The sequence below is a fragment of the Otolemur garnettii genome, unplaced genomic scaffold, assembly GCF_000181295.1.
Source record: "Otolemur garnettii isolate 467f Iridium unplaced genomic scaffold, OtoGar3 scaffold00007, whole genome shotgun sequence".
In the NCBI taxonomy this organism is placed as follows: Eukaryota; Metazoa; Chordata; class Mammalia; order Primates; family Galagidae; genus Otolemur; species Otolemur garnettii.
In genome coordinates, this window is record NW_003852402.1 from 21,543,443 (window position 1) to 21,558,764 (window position 15,322).

At 41.8% G+C, this 15,322-nt stretch overlaps 1 protein-coding gene across 37 annotated transcripts in view; it reads left to right on the forward strand.

The window, feature by feature from the left end:
* ANKS1B (ankyrin repeat and sterile alpha motif domain containing 1B) overlaps positions 1-15,322 on the forward strand; it is a 1,028,517-nt gene that overhangs the window by 871,315 nt on the left and 141,880 nt on the right. For 11 of the 37 annotated variants that reach the window (XM_023509232.1, XM_012801229.1, XM_012801228.1 and 8 more), the window contains exon 1: positions 5-209. The exons of the other annotated variants lie outside the window; for them this stretch is intronic. The gene's annotated coding sequence lies outside the window, so the exon portion shown is untranslated. Of the gene's footprint in view, positions 1-4; positions 210-15,322 lie in introns of those variants that run through there. 37 annotated transcript variants of the gene reach the window in all.

Genomic DNA, 15,322 nt, shown 5'->3' on the forward strand with positions numbered 1-15,322 from the left:
CGCGGCGCCCCTCCCGCCCCTCCTCGGCGCGCTCGCCCTCGCCGCGCAGCTCGCGTTCGCTGGGGGCGCCCAGAAAGATGCTCAGAGGCAACGGCTAGCGGAGCGGAGCCGCCAGCCACATGTCCGCGTCCTCGGGGGCCGGAGCCCGCCAGCCCTCGCGGATCCCAGCCCGCGGCCGCCGCGGTCGCTAGTGGTGCCGAGCGGCTCGGGTGAGTAGCGGCGGGCGGCGCGGGGCACGGCTTCCCCTGCGGTCCGCGGCCCCCGCGCGCCGGGATGCGGCTCCGCGAAGTGGGGCTGCAGCCGGGGCAGCCACAGAGGAAGGCGAGTCGGGAGATCGGGCAGGCTGCGGGGACGGCCGCCGGGGCAGGTGCTGCAGCCTGGGCTAGCGGTCTCTATGGTGTGGGCTTTCCCCCCCACAAGCCGGTTTTGGTTATTGATTCCCTCACCAGACCGGTGTTGAGCGCATTTTCCATTTTCCTCCCTCATCTTTGAGCTTCTGAAGAGTTTGAAGGGGTAGAATTACGGGGGCCTTTCCAAATGATTTGACTTTCATTGAGTATATATTTCCCAGAGGTCATTGATCTTCAATATTAAAAAGCCGTGCCAATCGCATTTCGGTTCCAAGTGCGGTTTGAATCACCTTTAAGGAGTAGCCGGAAGAACAGAGGCTGGAGGGGTTAGTGTTAGCGTGCTCTCTCTCCCTTCTCGTATTTTTTGTACATTGATTCATCGCAGGGGGAAGTGGGCATGGACTTTCCAGCGCTGCGCCTGGGAGAGCAGTAACAGAGCGGCAGAGGCTGCAATTTGCTGCTTTCGTGAAGGTCGGGTCACCGTCTCCATTGAAATCCTAATTTTCCGTGCTTGTAAATGGGATGTCATTTCACTCTAGGCTAAAACTTGCCCCCATCCAGCAAGATTTTGTTTTTATTAGAACGCTGCCACTGCTGCTGTAATTATTTATTTTTCTCCCAGAAAACCAGCCGATTATAAACGCGAGCCCCTAAAACAAACGGGCAGCTCAGGGAGGCTTTGTGTTTCCAGAGATTGGCCGGGAAAGCTAGTCCTCGCTGCAGTTATCGTATTTCCTTTCTGGGCGACTGAGATGATAGTTTCAGAACCCTAAAAAATGCAGCCTGGGTGCTGCTTATGCGCACCAAACAGGTTAGAAGATTGGAAACACGGGACCATTAGGGCCTTGAGCCCATCTTAAACACTTACGGAGATACTTGCTATGTGAATGCCTGCACCTAAAAAGACAGAACTAGGGGAAATAGTGTTGGAAAGGCAACATGAGGAATTTAGGTGCATTGTTAAGACTCTCATTGGCACAAGTTACCAAGGGAGTCTAATCCTCCTCTCTGGGAGTCTTTACAAGAGGGTAGAGCCCCATTCAAGTTTGAAACCGGAAGGCGAAGAGGAGAGAATAGAGACCCTCTCTCCGTGGTTCTTCCCAACCTGTGCCCTTTGCGCTCTGCAGATGAGCTTGTGCAAGGAGATGCCGGTGGCGTCTGGGTTATGTGAGCCCATAGTGTTGACGGCTCTGTGACAGAATAGGCTGTAATGACTGATGCTGGCTGGCGTTATGCCCTTAAAGGCTTCTTCAGAAGTGTTTCTGTCGTGTCTGTCCCACCCGAGCAGTGCGATGATGGCAGTGATCCTCTTGAACTCGGAGCAGAAAGGGATAACAGGTACAAATAAACTAAAACAGATGCTTCCTGGGAGACCTAGGGACACCGGCATAAAAAAATATTGTTACAAGTCCTTTTTAAACTTCAGCATGCATGGGGGAAATAATGGTGTAGCAAAAAGAAGTGAAGAGTTAAGTGTTCCTTGTTCAGGAAGAACTTTGCCCGGCAGTTGCTAATTGCCAGACTTGATTTTACTGCCTTGGAGTTACCTGGTGCAATTTGGCACATTTGGTAGAAGCATTGTTTTTTTCTTAGTAACAATAGAGTAAGAATAGATCCGTGTGTCAGAAACGAGAGACCCCCATTCTATTACAACTTCCCTGATAGAAACCAGAGAGAGAGGACAGCAAGGGTTTTGCTTCTCCCTGGAGATCAAACCTCCATTAAAATAATTTTGAAATATAGATACAGCACGGTACATTATTTAATGAGATATTTGGGAATAACTTTAAAAAAAAAACATACCATGTAAGTGCATTTACTTATCAACAATTTAAAATGATAATCTCCTGGTTATTAACAGTCTTAAAAGTTCACAGGTTTAGCCAAATTTGTATACATGAATTGAATTCTGATACATTTGCCTGTCAATTTGCTCTGTATGGTACATTGGTCAGAAATGCTAGGGAATTGCTTTCTTTAAAACTGTAGTGCTGTATTTTTTTAAAGTTTCCCCACATATTCTAAATAGGGTGTAAATTAGCAGACAGTACATGGCATAGCAGAGACATTCCTACTAATTATTTATGGTGCTATTATTCTGTTTTAAATGTCGGCAAATGTCTTCCAGTTCATCATCAAGTCATTCCCACTGCACTATTTATTGAATAAGCATTTTTTGAGCCCCACGTGTTTTGAAGCAGTTTTATCCTGTAAATTAAAGGCAGAAACGTTCCCTAAATATTATATTAAAATAAATGCTTTGGCAACGTCAGCTCATGAGCTGTGGCTCACAGCATTGACACGGTCTGTAGAAACACCAGGTAGAGTTTATTGATGTTCTCATTTCAACATATGTCATGGTAATATCCATCAAACCAGTAAATGTTCCGAGAGGAATAAAAAAAACTAGCAAAATTAATTAGCTCTGCTTGATTAAAGTCATTCATTTGTATGAGTAAAACATTTATATTTCTGTAGCTATATTTGGTTTTTACACATTTTGGATTTTATAGCAGTAACGTGGACGGAGCTAGCATTTATAATTTCTAACACCAGTAATCAAGTAAGTTGGGCTTCCAGTAATTAGCAGAAGTTTGACCCTAACCCACATTTATCAGTTGCTACCTGTTTTTTTCTTCTTAACAGGCATCAACAAAGCATAAATGTTTGCTATTGAATTTAATAGCAGCGTATATCAATAAACTTTGAAAAAAATCATTGAAAAAAAAGATTACATTAGCTCTGTCTTTACTCTTGTATTAATGTTTGGTTTCTTTAAAATGATTGTTTTCAAAGTGCAGGACTGTCAATATATTTAATAATTTGCTTGAGAAAGAACATTTTCATGCGTGCATTTATCTTCCCACATAACTGTCAATAATGCATTGTTGCAGAATCTATTTTTATGTATGTATAATTTTCATGTGAAAGGTAACCTTTCTTATAATTCCAATGTGAAATGAAAAGCATTCTTGTTCATCTGATTTCTGCTTTCTCTTCATGGAATCATGAGATGGTTTTATAAAAGCCAAAATAGGATTTAAGCTGAGTCATATTTTTGTCTTTTAAAAAAAAGTGTGAGAATATATTGGCTTGTTTAGATGAATCCCAAAAATTATTTCTCTAAAAATCTTTGTTTGGCCAGTCTCTCTCAACTCTGGTATTTACACAGCAAAAGCTTACTGGGAGTTTTCTCGTATGAGAACAGGAGAAAATGGAGAAAGTACCTGAACAAAACTTGGGCTGGAAGAAACAAAAATGCATGTACTGATCCCCTCTGTTACCAAGTACCTGGACTGCCAGGAAAGTCTCAAAACACTTTTTCTTTTGTGGGTCCATCTTTTGGGGTTTGGAGTTAGCATACTCAGCTGAAACCACTAACCTCAGAAGTTCAATCACAAGAAACTCAATGACTTCATTGAGATTTTCTTAGATACCCAAGTTTGCCGTATTCAGGGACCTGTGTCACTACAGACAGCAAGCAGCCTCTGCCCTGCATGGGAAGCTTTGTGGGACTCACTGGGTGGCCCCACCACTGCTTAGCCATATGTTTGGATGACACTTGGGTCTGTGGTGCCAGCAGCATTGGGTGGAGCTGGTTTCTGTGGACATTTTAAGACCGAAACTCTTACTTGGCAAGAGAAAGTGTATTTTAAGACCATGTCAGCATCCTGTCATTTCAAAATCATACATCAATTGGAATAATTTTTTGTAACCATAATTTTTGTGATCTGGTTTTGGTGTTAATTAAGGCTTGAGAATGACTCGCCTGTAGTTGTAACTGCAACACATCTTGAGTTGTGTAAATCGTAAGTCTCATTTCCCTGTGTTTAGAAATCAGGACCGTGCTGTAGTTATTTTTCTAGAAATATAAAACGCAACTGTAAAAATGAGCTGCTTCTCTTTATCCCCATAATTTATGTCTCCAGAAAAGACTTGTGGACCATATGCAGTATCTCTTGGCTCTTCATACAATTTTTTTTTTTGTCTTAACTGTCAACTTAGTATGAAAATAATTGGTTCAAATTGTTTTCTCACACCATAGCTTTCCCTCCAGAATGGAAGGTCTGGCCTTGCCCCCTCAGTCTCTCCTAGGAGTTGGTTTGTACTCCTGATATGAATGGTGCTATTTATTTCACCTTCCTGGTAGATTAGTCATAAAAACTCATGCCAAGCCAGATCTGAGACAAAGCCTCAAATTAGAAATGCATAGTCCTGCCCGTGTCTCCACATTATTTACAAACCGGCTCTTCCTTCTTTACCTACCCAGAGCTACTCCAGAGAGGAACCACGCTGTCTTGGAAGATGAAACTTCGTAGTAGCTAGCACGAGAAACCCTTCTTCCCCATCTTCTCCCGACCCCTCATCACTGACTTCTTTCCTTTCATTCACTACTCTTGGCTCAGATTTCTTTCAAATCACGCGTCCCCTTTAGTCCCTTTCCTTATCAGTCCCCTCTATCCCTAATACCTCCGGAATCTCACTCTGTTCTTTCCTCGTTTACATTTGTGACACAAACAATGACTCAAGTCATGACAGATAAGCTTTCCCAGTGGCTCTAGTGATGTGTCTTTTATCAAAGGAGCCAAAAACTGTACCGAATTCAATGAGGTTATATTCAATAAAAAACTGAGATCAGAGACCTCTCCAGCACTTAAAAATTCTCTGGAGTCTAGCTGTGCTTTATGGCAGGCACCTGTAGTCCCAGCTACATGGGAGGCTGAGGTAAGAGAATCGCTTAAGCCCAAGAGTTGGAGGTTGCCGTGAGCTGTGATGCCACCACACTCTACCAAGGGTAACATAGTGAGACTCTGTCTCAAAAAAAAAAAAAGTCTGAGGTCCTGAGAGATAAATAACAATTATAATTTGTTTCTATTTAGATAAGTTAAAATATTTCTTTTTAATTGTTTTCCCAGTGATAATTCTTCATGCTAATTTTCTCCTGTATTTGTTGCAGGTAGAGTTTTAACCATTATGGTAGACATTGGGGGGCTAGCCATGGTATTAAATGATCGTTTGTACTGTGGCTTATTTGCAAGGACATGCATTCTGAATTCTAAACAACTACTTAAAAGGCGACTTTGCAAACACAACCCCTCTTTTTAAGCTGAGAAACAATTCTCTGTGTGTATTCCTTCACTGGAGAAATAGTTATTGAATGCCTGCTATCTCCTGGCACTGTTCTTTAAGCAGGAGATAGAATGGTGAGCAAGGCAGACAAGGTCCCTGTTTTCTAGAGCAGATACTTGGTGGGGGAAGGTTGATACAAAACAAGCAAATGAATAAATGGAAAAGGTCATTTCAGATAGTGCTAAGGGCCGCAGAGGCCTTACAACAGAGAGTGCTTGAGAAGGAGGTGTGCTACTTTTAGAAAGTTGTTCAGAGACGATCTCCCTTGAAAAGGTGTCCCTTCAACAGAGACCTGAGTGATGAGGGAACCAGATGCACAGAGATGCTGAGGAAAGAGCACTCCAGGCCAAGGGAATAGCTTCTCCCATAAAAGCCCTAGGGACGAGGGAACTGCAATGTGTTTAGGGAAGAGAGAGCTGACCTGGTGAGCTCAGGTCTGCGTTGCTGCTCATGGCAAAGGGTTTGGGTTTTATTCAAAAACCAATGTGAAGCAACTGGAGAATTTAAAGCAGATGTATGATACAAACTTTCTCTTGGAAAAGAATCTGCGGGCTGCTGGGTAGAAACCTGGCTGGGATGTCACCAGGCCAAGAGTGGACACAGGGAGAGCCATGGAGGGCTCTGGAAGTGGTCTCGGTGGGAAGTGATAGTGATTGGCAGCAAAAAATAAAATGAAATGAAAAAGAAGAAGAAATGTGGAAAGATCCAGAAGATCCTGTTTTTGAAAAACTTTTTGGTGGAATTTTAAAAATAACAAGAAAACACGAAGAATATACTTTTCTATAGTCTTCACCACCCAGAATAATATGTTAATATCGTGACACTTTTATGAAAAAAAAAAACGCTGTCTCATTTTGGGATATTTCTTACATGATCACAACAGATAATTCAGGCAATGCACACGCTACACAGATTAAATTTTTAAAATTACCCCCAAGTCCCACCACCCAGAAATAACCACCTTTAGCCTTAGACTGATATCACTTAGGCATCTTTCTATGCATATATAGAAGGAGCTTAATACATGAATGCACAGATAGAAATCAATACTTTACAACCATGGACTCATACTGCAGATGCTATTTTTAAATAAAGAGCAATAAAATGTGTTTTATTATATTAAACAGCAGAAAAAAAATGGAAGAAGCCGCCAAACAATTATTGAACTTCAAATAAATGTCTCCTTACTGTAAGTTATGATTTCCTAAAAGATTTTTCTCTTACTGTTGTTAAGAAAAATAGCTATGAAAAACGGTAAGAGGTTTGAGCAAGAGTGGGTCGAGATTTTGAGGGCAGGTTCTACCATTGGGGAGCCCTCTTTAAGAAAATGGGGCATATTCTACAAAACAGGGTAGCGTGCAGACATTGTTGTGAATCCTTCCAAGGTGTGGGAAGAAGCAAATCCACCTGAGTAGGTAACAAGCCTTGAAATTTCAGCTTCCTTGGCCTTACAGAGAATCTTCTTCAGGCTCAGAATCATGGTTTTTAAACTCTTCCCATTGTAAGCAGGTGAGTTTGATTTCTTGCTGCAGAAGATAACACTATTGCCCACTGTCTCTGTTCCTCAGCTCACAAGCTTGTTTTAATTCATATCAACCATGTTTATAACATTTTCTATTCTTGGCATAGCAACTGGGGTTATTTAGTATGAATTCCTTTATTAAAATGGATCCAGTTCTTCTCCATTTCGGACCAAGTTCTTTGATTCTGAATTGCCTAGGAGTTCATTCTCAACTGGTTCTCGCTCTTATTTTAGCAAAGGCTGTTAGACACTGCATTTCTGAGTTTCGTTTGGCTTTTTTTGATATTGGAGGGTGTCCTCCTGTCGCTTTTATAGTTGACCTGTACCATGTCTGAGTTTAATATTACGTCCTGTTTGCTTTCCATGATAATTTTCAGCCATTCCTCTCTTGTTCAGTAGCATTTCCTAGTGCTGCACAGTCTGGGCCGCCCTTTGTCGGTGCTTTGCTGTTTCTACCTGTGTCCAAACGAATTCTTTCTTTATCCACAGAGCTCAGTAGCACAGCTAAGGTCTGCCCGGGTGCTGCATGTTCTATGTCAGATTTTCCCACAAGGCAATTCCCTGAAGTCTGCCGATACTGTGTTCTATCTCGGAATATACCTTTTATGGCACCTGTTGTTCCCCACGTCAGGGACATCTGCCACCCTTACTTGGGATCATCTCTGTGTCTCCTCCATACCTATTAGTTTCTTTATCGTATGTTGGAAAATCTTTTGTCATTTTCATCTTTATTCATGGCATGTCACTCCTGCTGTGTCAGCAGTTCAGTTTTCAGAAGTGTCCACTCTGTCCATGTTTTCTGGTCCTTCATTGACTTCCTTAATTACACACTATCCCTTTTCCTCTCGTTCACATTGTTGCATTTTCCTGTCTTGACGCTTTCATTCTCATGGAAATCATTCGTCTACAGTAGGAAGTTTGTGCAAGGATTTCTTCTGTTTATATGAATAAAGTGCTTCTAGGTTTAGTTCCTTTATGCTGTGACCCTTAATGTTTTATATTCTTTTCTTTCCTCCCTTCCTCCTCCCTCCCCTCGTTTCCTTCTTTTCTCTCTCCTCCCCCCCTTTAGAATGCTTGCCTATGGGCCATGCTGTTTTGTTCACCTGGCTGGTGCTTGGGCAGCTTTGCCCAGACATAGTGTGAGTAGTCTTTTAAATCTCTTCCCACCTTTTGGGGGACCAGTTTCCTTCTTCTTTGAGCCAGGTTTTAGGGCCAGGATCTATCTAATTTTCTGCAATCTAAAGAAATTGCAGAGGGAGCTCAATCTGTGTGCAGCTTCCAGTAGATCCCCTGGGCTGTACTTTCCTAGAGTTTGTTCAAAGTCTCCATCACCAGGCTTCATTTCACCAAACTGGGGGTGGATACACTAAGGATAGCCTTTTTTAATTCACTAAAGAGTTCCATAAGAGGTAGTGAGAGAAGATACCCGGAAAAAGTAAGGTCTAAGAGAACAGAGGTCTTCTCAAGCAGACCCCAAGGACACATCTGTGAGATCCTCCTCCGGGTGGTGACTCAGCTCTTAGGAATTTGTGGAAACTTAACTTCCTGGGACCTGGAAACTAAGGCTGGCTTCCACTTCTGGAAAAGCCCGAGGTTCTGGAGCCTGCTTCTCCAGCTTGATTCAAACTGACCAATGAGAAAGGAAGCTGTAGGCTGGGACTTTTTGGCTGGGGATAAAAAGGGCAAGACTGAGGGTGGTGCCTATGGCTCAAAGGAGTAGGGTGCTGGCCTCACCTACCGGAGGTGGCGAGTTCAAACCCGGCCTTTGCCAGAAACTGCAATGAGCCCGTTGGGGAGTGTGCCTCACTCCACTGGCTAACATAAAGCCCTTCTTTTAAACACAGTGTTTGGGTGCTCTTTCTCTCCCTTGAGTCTCATCATCCTGCAACAGTAGTAGCTGCCCTTGAGATAACCTAGGACTTTGTGGGTTTCCCCAGTATAGTGGAACCCCTGGATTCTGTAGTGCCACCGAATCATCCCTTTGTTCTTTTCCTCTCACTTCACGTTTCTTTTACTCCTTGGCAGAAACAAGAAATGGAGAGGAATGGTCACTGAGTACGCTTTTCTCTACATTTAGGATTATTAGCTAATATTCTCGGAATTTTGTTTACCTCTCTAGGGAAGGAGAACAGGGCCAAGACCCTGTGCTTCTTTGTCCTGTCCCAGAATCTTCTGTCTCTTTCTTTGGTTGCCAGTTTGGAAGTTTATTATATTTATGTTCTTTCCTTGACTGGTTATTGTCGGTACTTGTAAAAAGTTCTATTAAAAAACAGCATAGTTCTATTTTAGTTCTCAGTTTTGTTAGGTATTTAAGAAGGGATGTTCTGTGAAGTAGTTGAAATTTGCCATCTTAACGCAGACTCTGGGACGTATCGTAGAGATAGGACTTAGAGCGCTTGCAGATGAATTAATGTGAAGGGTGAGGGAATGGGAAGAGTTAGGGATGATTTCTACATTTTTGGCCTGAGCAACTGAGTGGATGATGGACAGACTGGGATACCAGGGGAAGAAGGAAGCAAGAGTTCATAGAAATGTCAAACAGGTGGTCGAGTTGACTAGTCTGGAACTCAGGGGAAAGACCAGGATGCTGGATACCCATCTAAGAGGCTCCCCATGTAGGGAGTGCCTAAAGCCAGGTGCCTGGATGAGCTTGTATAGGGAGAGAGAATGTAAATTGAGGAAAGTGTATGATGAGTATGGGGTCCTCAAACTTTTTAAACAGGGGGCCAGTTCACTGTCCCTCAGACCATTGGAGGGCCGGACTGTGGGCCCTGGGACCAGTTGGCTGCTAAGTAGGACAGACAGCAGGGGCAAAAACACCCGGCGGGCCAGATAAATGTTGTAGGCGGGGCGCATGTGGCCCACGGGCCATAATTTGAGGACGCCTGAACTATATGCTCATCAAAAGGTCTGTAGGTATGAACTCTCCAGACTCAGAATAAACTGTTCTTAATCGAACAGATGTCTGAAATCTTCCAATACAAATGTATTGGGTTAATGGTCGATATGATATAGTAAAAAAACATAGCTCAGAGAACCTTTCTAAAGATGGGAAATTTCATACTTCTTAGTGTATACAGTAAAGTGTTACCTTGTGGAGACCCTCTAGACTTGCTTTTAGCTATTACCACATTAGTGATTTATGTTCGAAAGTGATAAAGGTGTGATTGTAAGCAAATAGCTAAATATTATTAGCTATGATGACTCAATATTTTCCACCTTTAAAGGGCATCTATATTTTTTTAGTATAACACTTCAGTTTGGTATACAGCTTTACAATTTCAATACAACCTTGGGTCATAGAAGATGTACTGGGTCCACTGTGCATTTTATAGCTCTGCTCATGGGTCATTATGAAAGGGAAAACACTATTCTAGAAACCAGGGGACAGATTCTAGATCCAACACCACCAATAAGAGTCATAATAGTAAAAAAACAACCACGTCAAACACCTATACTCCTTTCCCTGTGGTTGGCATGGTTCTAATCACTTTTCATATAGAGTATTTACGTTTTTAGGAAGTGCTATTGTTGCACAAGCTTCCAGCTACTGAATCTCTCCCATCTTTAGGCTCCTAATTTATAAAGCCAGTCTTCCCTCTCACTTCAAAATTCATCATAATTTATCTTAAATTGTAAGATTTTATCAAGACTCAAAAATGTTTTAAAACTTAAAAGTCTTTTAATGGTCTTAATTTACCCAAGCAACGGAAATTCACCCCTTTGTAGTCTGGGGATGATGAAACATCACATAACAAAGTCAGCACGCCCAAGGAGCAAATTATGGAAATTTTGGTCCAGGAGGACTGCAGCGCAAACATGGCTTCTCTCATGCTTCGGCTCCTGCTGTTTCAAATCCTGTCCTTTGTTCCAGTTATTTTAAAGTAACCCCAGAAGTATTCCAGCCCTTCCCTGAACTTCTACATGCTCTATTCTCTATGAGACTGTAAGCTCTTTGAGGACAGGGATGATCACCTTCGTGACATTGCTTGACTATGGAAACTGTCTACCATAGTGCCTTGAACATTGGAGACACATCATCATTTTAAAAATTCAGTTGTATCTACATGCACGGAGTACAGACAGCAAATGAAATTCAGGCTTTTCTGTGCAAAGTGATTGAGTTACTGATTTGCCTTCATGAAAGAAAAGGATGTTTGTATTGTTTTGTGGCATAATTTAAATAAAAATCGTCAGAGAAAAAAATAAAGTGAAATAACCATTCTCAAACTAAAAGCATAATGTTGTATAAAATACACTGAACTGGGAGTCAAGGCAAGAGTCCTGGGCAACATGTAGGGGCCCCTTCCTTTGTCCTGGAAGCTTTCCTATTTTCTAATAAACTATCACTCTGTCACTCCTGCTTGCCTGTGGTCAGTAAATCTATTCTTCAGTTCCCAAGACCAAGAACAGGGCAAGAAGAAAAACCCGGTATCAGGAGATTGCTGGATCAAATGCTTTCTGTGCAGACAGGATAGCTGGAGGCCACAGCCATCTGTACTATGATACCCACCCTGACAGTGGGAGCCACGTGCTAGCACAAGCAGAGAAGGAAAGTGGGAGCCTGTAACCTTTTCACCCTGTGGAGCCACCATTGTGCCATCCTGGAGCACCTACCCCCAGGATTCTTCTACATGAGAAAAAATTTTGCTCTTAGTGTGTTGATGCAGTTGGTTTTATGCAGCAAAAACAAATTGTGATTAACCCAGCAAGCAAACCAACATCCAGCAAGACACCTGTCTGCCTTTTTCCATCTTTTGCCCCCCTGCCCAGGTCAAACAGTATCCACTTCTCGTGAGCTTCCCCAAACTCCTTCCATCCCCTTGCCACCTCATTCCTGCCCCCTTCATTCTTCTTCTCTGTATCAACTTGACATTAAATAAATTATAGGTTATTGAACAAAAAAGGCATGAGTCCTGGTTCTGTTGCTTCCCTGATGGTGTGACCCTGAGAAGGCCAATCTCTAGTGTCAGTTTCCTACTGGTCACGTGACATTATCAATCTGTATATTCCCTGGGTTCCAGAGTTGTAACCATTGAATGAGATGATGTATGTGACGTACTTGTTTAAAAGAAAAATACAACCGTCAGAAGCATTTCTGTTCCTCTTAAGCAAGCTCGGGGGCTGGGGTGGGTATGACCAGTGACTCTGAATTGTCAGAAATTCTGCGGTTTGTGAGCTGCCACCTTCTCCTAAAACCCACACCCCGGCTCGAGCAGATTGTTTTCCTTTCTCCTATTGATTTTCAATAAATTTGATTTATTGGGCGCATTTAATACTGATGACTTCTCACATCACGGAATGCGGTAATGTGAGAGTGAGTCAAAAAAAAAAAAAAAAACCCAATGGCAACAATGTGGTGGATTCTTAAGTATTTCATTTCCAACTTAATTCTTCCCTAATTAGGTTTCTTTATATTAATTCCATGCAGTCATTTGAAGAGTTCTTTTGAATTGGGGCTCTGTCTGCCCTGTAAATGAATATAAATAAAAGCATCACACATTCAATCAACACAGGAGGGCTGTGTAAGCAGGGAGTTCTGGGTCCCGTGAAGACTTCGATGAGCAAAGACGCATCTGCCACAAAACAATCTCTGCTTGTTGCGGAGCGGGGGACGTGCCCCCTGGCTCCCATGTGACCATTGTCACACAAGCCCTGGCCAGTCAGCCTGCATCACACACCAGAAGGCATTATTTTCAGACTGGGGCTGGAAGGTTGTCCACGTGCCAGATTTTAGACTGCAGAAGTCAAATTATATAATTGCCCCTATTACCTGTTGCTTCCTTAGAGAGATTTTATGTACACTCTTGGAACCCACATTTTTAGCAAAATCAAAACAGAACCTAGAAGAGCTGGCAAGCCAGATTTCCCCCAGAGGTTATAAACTGAATGCATTAAACTGTAATATGAATTACAAGAAGTAATTTGGGGTCTCTTACAATGAACTAATTACTCAGAACAGTGTTACGATACTTAAGTGTCACCCTCGCGATGTCATAGACATCAATCAGTACATAAAATCTGTTGGAATTCCTTTGTGAAACAGCACAAGTAAAAATTTAGTAACAGTGGTGGTCTTTTTAAAATTAAAAGAAAACTGTACAGAACATTGTTGTTAATAGCCAGCTCAAAACATAAATAGCTCTAAGTATTGCCAGTGTTCATTACTGCATGGCATTTCAAAATGCAGGCCAGAGACGCAGCCAGAATCGTTTGCAATTGTACTTTAATATATCTGTTGGCTTAATTAACATCTTAATGTGGAGTTTTATGATCATTCTTTCTACCTAAAAAATAAGGATTTTTTTTTTTTTTTTTTTTGCAATATGGCAGTTACTTGCCCTGTTGCTAGGTAACAAGGCAGAGCTCTATAGCTTTATCTGAACGTGCAGCAGATGAGTTTTCCGTGACAGTTATTTATATCCAATATATTAAAGTATGCCACACTGATAGTGATCAACAGACTGTTGATTTGCTTACTCTGCATTCCTGAGAAAGTACGCAGTACTTCACAAAGCTGGCTTTTCTCCAATCACTTTTAAAAGCAATTATTAATCTGTGCCGCTAAGAACGATCAATTTTCTAGCCAAGCAGCAATCGCTAGATTGTTTATTTGATAATTCCTCCAACTGGCTGATCATAATCAAAAGCATCGCCCTAACTTTCCGACTCATTGTACATCATCTGGAAGGGGCTGTTTTCCATGATCTGCATTTAAATGTTACAAAGTTTGATCTTCCTAGAAATTGATAAAGTACTCTTTGTACCTCTTATTTCTAATGCTGTAATTGTTCAAGATCTATAGCCCTGTCCCCGTAAGTAACCGTTGATTTTGGAAGGTATTCTCATTTTAAAACATGAGCACAATTTATTGTTTTATTTTGGGGTTTGGGTACAGAGCTGAAAATCACAGCCGTGTGTCACCAATGTTATGCAATCAGTAATGGTGCCTTGTTAGAGATTTTTAAACAAAAGTTACCCTTCAAGAAAAGATCTGCAACTTAAGTGTTTTAACAGCGAATTTCCTTGTTAAGGAAAGGGGGCAAAAGCTCTTCCCACTGATTCAGGAATTTCTTCATGACCGTTGGCTTTGATCAGATGGCTGATTCATTAACTGTGATGCTGCTTCATGTCTGAGTGTGCAGGGAACCCTGTGAAGCATATACTTTCTTGCCATAGTCATCTTCCTCCTACCATTTATGTTGGTAAATCTACATCATTATTAAATAGACTTACTGCAATACATCACAAAGTGAATAGTTATTTGTCACAGTATTTTTTAAATAAAAAAATCAAAATGGCAGGTTGTACTGTAATGGGAAAATGGACCTATTGAATGCTGCCCTTTGTGGCAGAATGGCAGAGATTAGTGCTTAAGTAGAAATTGCAACAATCTCCCTTAGTGCCTAAGAAATAACTCAGTATGTAATGTTAGCATTCAGGTTAGTCTTAAAGGATTTATTTGATAGGATAGCAACATAGAAAAATCTCGGAGAACATTGGTTCAGAAACTATTTTTCTGATGACGGCGGAAGGGATGTGTTCCGTATAGTCAGGAACACAGAGAGGAGGATGAGTTATTACCTGTCTCTCGGGTGTGAACTCCAGATAACCCTGTCACAACAAGTCAGCGTACCAGGAAGCTCGTTTATGTAGAAAATAGTTTAATATGGAAAATTGCCCTTTAATAATACCTACTAATTAAATGCCTACATTTAATAAAGTGGATTTCTAATTGCCCGGAAAGCTTTAAAAGCCACCTGGAATGATGGATGACTCTGAATTTCTGTACTCTTGAGTAAACCCCAGGCAAGGCATGTATGTTGTATTCACTATGGACCGAAGGACTGAGAAATTTACAAGACAATTTAACAATCATTTATTTGACTCTTTACACTGCAGCGCGTGGCGTCGACCATAAAATGGAAATCGGCCCTCTGACTTTCTCTCCGCTTTCTGTATTATTTGCAGTGACATACAGGTTTGCCTCATGTTTAGAAAATACTGTATGTTACTATTCCAATCATCATTCGTTATCAAATTGTTTTTTAACTTTCCAGGCAGGGAGTCAAAGCAGATGTCTGTCTGCCATGAAAAAATTTTTCTTTCTTGGGGCAGCGCCTGTGGCTCAAAGGAGTAGGGCGCCCGGCCCCATATGCTGGAGGTGACGGGTTCAAACCTAACCCTGGCCAAAAACTGCAAAAAAAAATTTTTTTTTCTTTCTTTATAATTTGGAATTGACTGCAAGATCTTACTAGGTTCTCGCCTCTCTCTCTCTCTCTCTGTCTCTCCCCCTCTCTCTCCCTCTCTCCCTCCCTCC